Raw genomic sequence first — 10,803 nt, forward strand, 5'->3', positions numbered from 1 at the left:
CACTCCTAAATTAGTGTGGTTTGCCAAGTGACTCTCTCTTGTCACGTGGCTGTTCTTTGAACTGATTAGCAGCCCTCTCTGGCTCATCAGTGCTTCAATGATCCTAAATAGAAACTAGGGATGAGCTTAGGCATGTTCAGATACTAGTCTGAACCTATCTGAGATATCCCACCAGGAGGCTGTTACTGCAGACTGACAGTCATAATCAGAGGAAGCATTACCCACCCTGCATCCTCACATAAACAAGGGTCATGTATATGAGTGGAGTGCCTCTGCCACCTATGACTCATGGTCTGCAGTTACAGCTTCTTGGTGGGTTTGGGTTTGGATTTTTTCCTGGACACATGTGAGCTCATTACTACTAGAAAAAAATAAAGGTGGATCAGATCACACATGGATAATGGCATTACAGTATTCAAAATTCTACATGTGCTGGTTATATTTATGTATTTCCAAAAAATGTCTCAGAAATCAGCAGGAGGCTGTCAGGTTCATATTATCAGGCATAATAATGTAGTCTCATGATTGATGTGAAGACTGAATTAACACAACCTGATGCTGCACTATAGAGTACAATCCAAATTTTAAATCCTAAAATATGTAAAGGAGGTGCAATTTTTACACCATACTTATGTATCAAATTGCCATAAATTGTTGTCTTTTTCAATCACAGTCCTATACGTTGCATTTCAAGTTCATCACAAGTGCATCTACAAATGAAATAAAGTGCATCCAATAAATAATAAAGTGCTTGTTGTTCTGTCATATGGTGTGCTTCCTCTTGCTCTTTTCCAAACCCATGTTTTTAAGGATATTATTTTGAGATTTTATGTGATAAAGCGATATACCTGTTTTCACTGTCATTCTGTCCAGTAGACAATATTTATGGTAATATTCTGTACCATATATTCAAGAGAGAAATTAGTCTATATGGAATTTCACAAGGTTCTTATCACAATTCAACAGAAATACAGAAAGAGTCGCATCATTATTATTAGTAATATTTGTGTAAAAGCTTCCCTATAGTCCCATATTAAGAGCACAAATACCTAAATACTTTTTTATGGACTGTCAAAGACATATTCAGGATACTCTGTTCAAAAAATGTTTATTTATTTTTTTTGTTTAACATCTGCATCTGGGATGTTGACAATTGAGGGAGCTCTATTGCCAAGTAAGGTTGAATGTAACCCTGTGTTTTAGTGAGCATTGAGTGAGCATAAATTTGTCTATAGGATACACAGAAACAATTCAATATATCTCCAGCATCAGTAAACTCTCTGCACTATACATTTTACAGTTAAGCAGAAGTTGTTGCTTCTTATAAATATAAGCTAATAATTTGCTAGAACATTAACAAACAACTGTTTCCTCTTAGCATTCTAGTGTAACCAAGACATATTATTCAATTTAGTGAAGTTTGATATGAAAAAATATTTGGCATAATCTCTGGCCTTGCCTAGTTCCTTGTCTGCCTGGTGAGGGGATTTTTCATTAAAGGAAATAGTGGATTTAAATGCACCCTGAAAACAAACCTTCCATGCATCCTAAAGTATTATTGGTGGTAGGGTCTTTATTGGTGTCTAAAAACAACTGTAGCCAATCAGGGATCCTTATGCCATATCAGATCAAGCCCAAAGGATTCATAGGCATACAGTCTAAAGCATGCAAAAGAGTACAATATAGTTCATGTTAAATCATGTAAATCTAGGGCATTTAAAGCAAAATAAATATATTTTGTTGGGAGTAGATGACAGGACTCTTTTGCAGTGGTATTGGTGAGTTGTAGAAGAGGACTCTGTTTACATGGACATAATGAGTGAAGAGAACCCTCCACGTGAGCTACTGCCTCAACCACAAACACTGCCCTACAAGACTTGGGCAGGTCCTAGGGGCTATTTGGGCAGTTATACACAATGCAAGGGGATCAAACTCTCAAAAATATATCTTGTATTTCCTTCAGGAAAGCAATATTTTATTTTTCACTTATTATAGTGCCCATTTATCCTTTGCAATAATTTCTGATAATTCAAAACCGATTCCAGGCCTCTGCAATTGTCAATTTGGTGGCTGTGAAAGCTGTGAAAAATGAAACTAGTTTATGTTCATATTTGTTTAACCTCCCTGGCGGTATTATTATTTCAGATTTTAGGTGCTGAAACCAAACAAGAGTCTAGTAGACATCTCGGGTATGATAAAGTTTGAAAAACAAAATCATAAATTATAATATAATAAATAACTATAAATAATTATAACAAATAATAATATAATTATAATAACAATTATTCAATAATGTAATCAAATCAAAAACACTGAAATTTTGCTCAGTTGCAGAATTGTCGCTGTCATTACTTTTATTTTTTATGACGAATTTCCCCACAAATCGCTATCGCTCAATTCTGCAAGTGATAATAATTTATTATCGCTGTTTTCTAGCTGGTCTAAAACCACTTTCGACATAAAGGGACCGTTTTTGGTTGCTATGGACAATCTACAGTTTGCAGGCAGAAAGAACAGTTTTTATTATACAAAAGTACATGCAGGACACGGGGCAGACCACTAGGGACAAAGGGGATGTGTATTTTTTACATACAGTACTGTAATCTGTAAGATTACAGTATACTGTATGTATTGTGTTTATTTACTCTTTTGAATTTGGCGTCGTTCTCCGCTCCCGTGCATCGTAATGTCGCAGGGAACGGAGCTCGGCGGCACACAGGCACTGTGTGAATTGAGCGAGGAGACAGCTCGATCTCACAGCGGAGAGGCATAGCAGGATCCAGGGACAAGGTAAGTAAACCATGCCTGTGGATGCTGCGAGGCAATCCCGAGTCTGGCTTGGGGTTACCGCTCTTGGTTCTGAAATTCCACCCTGAGCCAGACTTGGGAATACCGCCAGGGGGGTTAAAGCTGCAATAGGCTTATGTAGCAAAGTCACCTTTGTTGGTTTCAATTTAAAACATTTCTGATTGAATGATATAAAGTACCATATTTGCCGGCGTATAAGGCGACTGGGTGTATAAGACGACCCCCTAATTTTCCAGCTAAAATTTTGGTTGTGGGATATACTCGCCGTATAAGACGACCCCCTTCTTACTAATCATGCTTTGCCTCACCCCCCTTTCCTATTACATGCTGTGCCACCATTACATGCCTCACTGTGCCACCATTACATGCCAGACTGTGCCACCATTACATGCTTTACTGTGCCACCATTACATGCCTCACTGTGCCACCATTACATGCCTCACTGTGCCACCATTACATGCCTCACTGTGCCACCATTACATGACTCACTGTGCCACTGCATACCTCGACGATCCCTTACTTTATCCCTGACATGCATAATCTAAATCAGACCGCGGGCGTCCATTTTTCAAAAGCCGCGCCTCCTCCTCGTGCTGTTCTGTGATAGGACGAGGACGAGAGGGCATCCGTGATAGGCGGAACACTGAACAGAGGCTCTGCTGAGAAGCTGAGTGTTCCGCCTATCACGGAACAGCACGAGGAGGAGGCGCGGCTTTTGAAAAATGGATGGCAGCAGTCTGACTGAGAGTCTGCATGTTAGTTACCGGCGTATAAGACGACCCCCGATTTTTAAGAAGAATTTCATGTGTTAAAAAGTCGTCTTATACGCCGGAAAATACGGTACATATTTCCACAGTCTCTGGACTTTGGGACAAGACCACTTGATATGATACATTGCATCTTTATCTTCACATCCCTGAAAGCAAGATAGGCTATGAGTGTGGTTGTTTTTAGAAAACCCTCTCAGGATGAGGTACCACTGACACATTAATATATAAACCATTACAACATTGACACAGCTTTTAGAGATTTGTATCCATATATCATCCCAATCTTCCAGTGATAATGTTTTGCTCATCTACTCCTCCCTAACAAATAGGTAAGCCTGTTTGATTGGGTGATATTAAACTGAGACTGATACAACTTTACATTTTACAATATTAGGAACCTGAGACCTCCTTTTTGGGCCAATACTGGAGATTTCTCTTGACCCTAGGTCCATATTAGGTTAAAAGTTCTGCTTTGTATTGATCACAAAATATGACTAGGGACAGAGATCGGTAAGGCTCAAAACAAACAATTCAGCCATTTGGATTATAAGGGTGATTTTTATATGTTAAAGGCAAGAAATATGGTATTGTCTTTAAAGGGGTTGAAATGGTACATTCCCCACCCCCCTAAAAAGCTTCCTTTACCTTGCAGTCCTCCTTCACTTACCTCATCCTTTGATTTTGCTTTTAAATGTCCTTATTTCTTCTGAGAAATCCTCACTTCCTGTTCTTCTGTCTGTAACTACACACAGTAATGCAAGGCTTTCTCCCTGGTGTGGAGAAAGCCTCTTGAGGGGGGCGAGCAGGAGTGTCAGGATGCCCACTAACACACAGCTCCTTTCTCTATCTACAAAGTAGAAAGTGTCCTGACTTGCCTGCTCGCCCCCTCCCCCTTCAAGAGGCTTTCTTCACACCAGGGAGAAAGCCTTGTATTACTGCATGTAGTTGCAGACAGAAGAACAGGAAGTTAAGATTTCTCAGAAGAAATAAGGACATTTAAAAGCAAAATCGAAGGATGAGGTAAGTGAAGGAGGACTACACTAAGGTAAAGGAAGCTATTTAGGGATTTTTTTTTTTTTTACCTTTACAACCCCTTTAAGTCTCTAGGAAGGCATAAAAATTGTAAAGCAAAGGAGGGTAGTTAGCATCATATTATGATAGCAAAGACACTGTGATAGAAACTTCTAGGTAAGACAGTCTGGATATCCATTCAAAAAGGTAGTTCCACTAAAGACAATAAAAAGTGGTGGCATTTAAAAATATTTTTATATAATATATCTTGCAATTCAGTAGGGTGGAATTACGGGAGATTAAGATTAGGAATGAGCTTGGACCAAACTCTTGTTGTTCAAGTATTTGACATCCAAATATTTACCTGTTCAGTGGGATCCCAACGACATGCATATTAGTGGTGTTACTTCTGCTTTTGCACATGACAACTGTCATTGCTTGTTAAGAACACCAGTCAGTGCAGGCACTGCTGAGACATTAACAACAATTGAAGTCATTGGTCTCATTTGCTTATATGGGTGGGAATCCCTGCCCATGCAAGCAAAGGGGTGGAGATAGTTTTAAAAAATGGCACGTGGTCCCTCTTCCCCCAATTCATACAAGGCACTTTAGGTCTGGCATCAATTTAAAGGGGGACCCCATGAAAAAAATAAAACTTTTTGTGCGGTTGCCCCAACTTTTATACCAGGGTTTGATTTGGATTTTAAGGGGGAGTCAATAATAAAACAAAAACAAAATAATGTGGAAGGTCTCCCTAAAAATGCACACCAGACCTTGATCTGAGCATGAAGTCTGGCTAGCAAGAACCATACCAGGTCACATGGGGGATGCCCTGCCAGGGGAATCACATCTTGAAGAGGGCAAGGGCCTCATCCCCACAATCCTGGACTGGTGGTTGTGGGGGTCTGTAGAGAGTGGATAGTAAAAAAAAAAACAACAGTTTTTGACAAGTCCTTTAATAGAAAAAGCCCAAAAAGTACATCCACCATTAATCATGATGTCCATTGATGTGAATCCATGTCAATTACAATGCCTGTGGACCCAGTGACCTAAAAAAGAAAGATGCATCTCTGTTGAGACATGTCAGGTCAAATCCATGTTGAGGGCATGTGACCTGGTAGGGTTCAGAATGAGGGGGATACAATGTGTGGCTTTCCTGTCCAGCCAGGTTGCATGCTCAAAATAAGGGTCTGGTGTGGATTTTTTAGGGGGACCTCACACATTTTTAGTTTCTCTTAAACTCCATATCAGACCCAAAGAGTCCTGTATGGATCCTGGGAAGATTAACTGCCACATTGGTTGTGCTCTCAGTCAAACTGTCAAACCATCTAATGGCTGGTGTCATAACTGATCACATGTAAATCATCTTGGCAGTTGAAGATCAAACAGAGACAAAGATGGCAGCTTCCTTGGCTGGAAACAATTGGAGGGTTTACTTCCACTTTAAGCAATGCAGTTTAGTAATAAAGCCTCTTGGTGGGCCAATGGGCTGTTGACAATGGTCTGTGTACTTGAGCTCCTTGCGGAGGTCTGACAAAAGTTGACAGAACTCTGCTGCAATTTCTTCCTGAATAACCAAATCTTCTACAGGAGGGGGCTGTCAAAGTCCCTAGAGTCAATGGGAGGATGTTGTAGAGTCAATAGAAACAGCTGCTGACTATTGGTAGAGTGGTTTGCATCCTCTGAATGTGAAAAGAAATGTATTGGTCTTGTTGTGTTGTGGACATTATCTTGGAAAACCCACAGAAAGCAGCTGCCTAGCACGGGTCTTGTACTTGCCTCCAGTGTAGCACTTTTGCATCAGGTAGGAGCAGAATAGTAAGGCAGTCATATGCCTAAAAAAATTATCTCATTTATTATGGTACAGTATTAAGAGAGAGTTGACTGTGTAGAGCAGAACAGTCCTAGAACATGCATGCTCAGGATCAATGCATGCATGTGCTCCTGCTGAAATGTATTTTACTTTGCTACTATCTGAGTTTATTATGGTATATATGCTTTTTCCTTGATGATTGAATAATGTTGCAAAGCGTTTACAAACTTTTTGCTGACTTCTGTGTTTTATAGAAAATAAGCCAACCTTATGTGTGTGGAAATTAAGTGAGGAGAATTATTTTCTCTGGTTTTCAATGGATAAAGAAAGAATGAAAGTGCACAAATTTGTGTTAAACATTGGCCCCCAAACCAAATTTCAGAGCTGAATTACTCAAGCCATCAATAGGGAATTTTGTAAGGAGGTGGCCTATCTCAATATGTAGCTATTCACCAATAGAGATGTACAGAACTGTTCGCCGGCGAATAATTTGCAGCGATTTTTGCGCGTTCGCGTTCGCCGATGTGTGCGAACATATGTGCTGTTCGATCCGCCTCCTATTAATTATCATTGAGCAAACTTTGACCCTCTACCTCACAGTCAGCAGACACATTCCAGCCAATCAGCAGCATACCCTCCCTCCCTGACCCTCCCACCTCTCGGGCAGCATCCATTTTAGATTTATTCTGAACCTGCAATCTTAGTGAGAGGAGGGATAGTGTTGCTGCTGCTGAATTTATAGGCAAATCTATAGCTAGGCTAGTGTTTTCAGTGTCCACTCCAGTCCTGAAAGACTCATCTGATCTCTGCTGTAAGGACAGCACCCCAAAAAGTCCTTTTTAGGGCTAGTATATCAGTCAGCTTTTTTTTTCCTGTAATCTAATTGAAGTTGCCTGCAATGCAGCGTGTGTGTCAGGATCACAGCGTACACTGTGCCCAGTGCCACCCACCACTCATATATCTTGGTGGCACAGTAGATAACATTTAAAAGAAAAAAATTATTACTGCAATATAATAGTAGTCAGTTGCCTGGCTGGCAGCGTGTGTCAGGGTACAGCGTACACTGTGCCCAGTGCCACCCACCACTCATCTATCTTGGAGGCACAGTAGATAACATTTAAAAAAAAAATTATTACTGCAATATAATAGTAGTCAGTTGCCTGGCTGGCAGCGTGTGTCAGGGTACAGCATACACTGTGCCCAGTGCCACCCACCACTCATCTATCTTGGTGGCACAGTACATAACATTTAAAAAAAATAAAAAAAATATTACTGCAATATAATTGTAGTCAGTTGCCTGGCTGCCAGCGTGTGTCAGGGGTACAGCGTACACTGTGCCCAGTGCCACCCACCACTCATCTATCTTGGTGGCACAGTACATAACATTTAAAAAAATAAAAATTATTACTGCAATATAATTGTAGTCAGTTGCCTGGCTGCCAGCGTGTGTCAGGGGTACAGCGTACACTGTGCCCAGTGACACCCACCACTCATCTATCTTGGTGACACAGTACATAACATTTAAAAAAAAAAAAAAATTACTGCAATAGAATAGTAGTCAGTTGCCAGCGTGTGTCAGGCTCATAGTGTAAACTGTGCCCACTTGCCCAGTGCCACCACTCATATATCTGGTGGCATAGTATATTAAATTTAAAAAGAAAAAACACAATTTTGACTGCAATAGAATAGCAGTTAGTTGTCTACAGGCGTGTGTCAGGCCTACAGCGTCTACTCTGCCAACTTCTGCCAGTGCACAGTGCCACTCATATCTGGTGTCACAGTAGCTTGCACGAATAGTACAACTAAACAAATAAAAAAAATGACTGGCAGAGGCAGGCCACCCTGCAGGGGCTGTCGTGGTCGTGGTGCTGTGATTCCCTTTGGCCCTAGAATAATGCCCAGTGTTCAGAGGCCACGTACCCTGAACTCGAAAAGTTCTGAGGACATACAGTGGGTGACCGCGATATTGTGTCAATCTCGCTCCCTTTCTCGGCGAGATTGACCACCTACGAGCCCCATCGCGGGAGCCAGCGCCGAGCTGGCTTGCCGCGATGGAGACAAAGCCGTCATAGAAGCAAAGATCTGAGTTGGATTCCCGCCAATTCTAGATGCGGCATTTGGTATGCATTCCTGAGAGGGAGAACTCCACGCCAAATTTTAAATAAAAAACCGACATGGGTTCCCCCCCAGGAGCATACCAGGCCCTTAGGTCTGGTATGGGTTGTAAGGAGACCCCCCCCTATGGCGAAAAACCGACATAGGGGGTTCATTCACCTGGAGGCAAAGTGTTAAAGTTAATAAAAACACGACACAGGGTTTTTAAAATAATTTATTAGTCGGCTCCGGAGGCCCCCCTGTCTTCTTTAGCTCTCTGGGGGGTCTTCTGCTCTCCGGGGGGTCTTCTCCGCTCTCGGGGGTCTTCTCCGCTCTCCGGGGGGGGGTCTTCTTCTATCTTCGCCGCTCTCCGCTGTTGACTCGGCGCACCCCGGTTCTTCTCCCGATGTCCGGTGCCTTCTCCTTCAGGGCTGGCCGTCGCTATCTTCGTGTGTTAGCTCAGTTACTAGCAGGCCGCCAGCCCGGCTCTTCTGTGACGTCTTCTTCTTCACTTCCCTTCTTCTGATGTTGACCCGACGCCTCCTCTCGCTGCAATGACGGGTGCGCGGCTTGCATCTGATTTATATAGGCCTCACAGTCCCATCATGCTCCGGTACCTACCCACATGGTACCTACCCACGTGGGTAGGTACCGGAGCATGATGGGCCTGCTAGTAACTGAGCTAACACACGAAGATAGCGACGGCCAGCCCTGAAGGAGAAGGCACCGGACATCGGGAGAAGAACCGGGGTGCGCCGAGTCAACAGCGGAGAGCGGCGAGGATAGAAGAAGACACCCCGGAGAAGGAAGAAGACCCCAGAGAGCGGAGAAGACCCCCCGGAGAGCGAAAGAAAAAGCCCCCCCTGGTGAAAGAGCTAAATAAGACAGGGGGGCCTCCGGAGCAGACTAATAAATTATTTTAAAAACCCTGTGTCGTGTTTTTATTAACTTTAACACTTTGCCTCCAGGTGAATGGGTAGGGGTACGATGTATCCCATATCCATTCACTTAGGCTGGGGGGCCGGTATCTGGGGGCCCCCTTATTTGAGGGGGCTCCCAGATTCCGATAAGCCCCCCGCCCGCAGACCCCGACAACCAACGGCCAGGGTTGTCGGGAAGAGGCCCTGTCCTTATCAACATGGGGACAGGGTGCTCTGGGGTGAGGGGGCCCCGCAATGTGCCCCCCTGCCCCAGAGCACCCAACCCCCCCATGTTGAGGGCATGCGGCCTGGTATGGCTCAGGAGGGGGGGCGCTCGCTCGTCCCCACTCCTTTCCTGGCCGGCCGGGTAGCGTGCTTTGGATACGGGTCTGGTATGGATTGTAGGGGGACCCCCTACGTCGGTTTTTCGGCGTAGGGGGGGTCTCCTTACAACCCATACCAGACCTAAGGGCCTGGTATGCTCCTGGGGGGGAACCCATGTCGGTTTTTTATTTAAAAATTGGCGTGGAGTTCTCCCTCTCAGCATACCAAATGCCGCACCTAGAATTGGCGGGAATCCAAGTCGGATCTCCCGTCGCTTCTATGACGCGCTCGCTGGAATGTGCTTTGTCTATTCCAGCGAGTGCGAGATGTTGGCACCATGTCGCCGAGAATCAGCGCGATGCTGTTGTGATAGAAACACAATATCGCGGTCACCTACTGTAGTTGACTGGCTAACACAGGACACCCAATCTTCTACAGCTTCCGCTCATAACCTTGACACACCATCCTCCTCCAGCTCAGCTTCGGGCACCTCTCAAGTTACCACTCGCCCGCATGCCACCACCACCAACACTAGCATCACAGCTGCTTCACTTGATCTGTCAGAGGAGTTATTTACACATCAGTTGGAAGAAATAAGTGATGCGCAACCATTATTGCCAGAGGTTGTAGATAAAAGGGATATGACTCAGTCAGGCAGCATTACACACATGGACGTATGGTGTGATGATGATGTACCCGCTGCTGCTTCCTTTGCTGAGTTGTCAGATACAAGTGAAGCGGTTGATGATGACGATGTGTCCGGGGATGTCACGTGGGTGCCCGCTCGAAGAGAAGAAGAAGAGGGGGAAAGTTCAGATGGGGAGACAGAGAGGAGGAGATGAGTTGGAAGCAGGGGGAGGTCGTCGCAAGGAGCTAGTGGCACAGTCAGACAGCATGTATCGGCACCCGGGGTCAGCCAGACAGCACGCCAATCAACGCATGCTGTTGCCACCACCAGAATGCCGGCATTGCAAAGCTCAGCAGTGTGGCATTTTTTTTCTGTGTCTGCCTCTGATAACAGTGATGCCATTTGCAACCTGTACCAAAAGAAACTGAGTCGTGG

This window comes from Rana temporaria, chromosome 4, assembly GCF_905171775.1.
Source record: "Rana temporaria chromosome 4, aRanTem1.1, whole genome shotgun sequence".
In the NCBI taxonomy this organism is placed as follows: domain Eukaryota; kingdom Metazoa; phylum Chordata; class Amphibia; order Anura; family Ranidae; genus Rana; species Rana temporaria.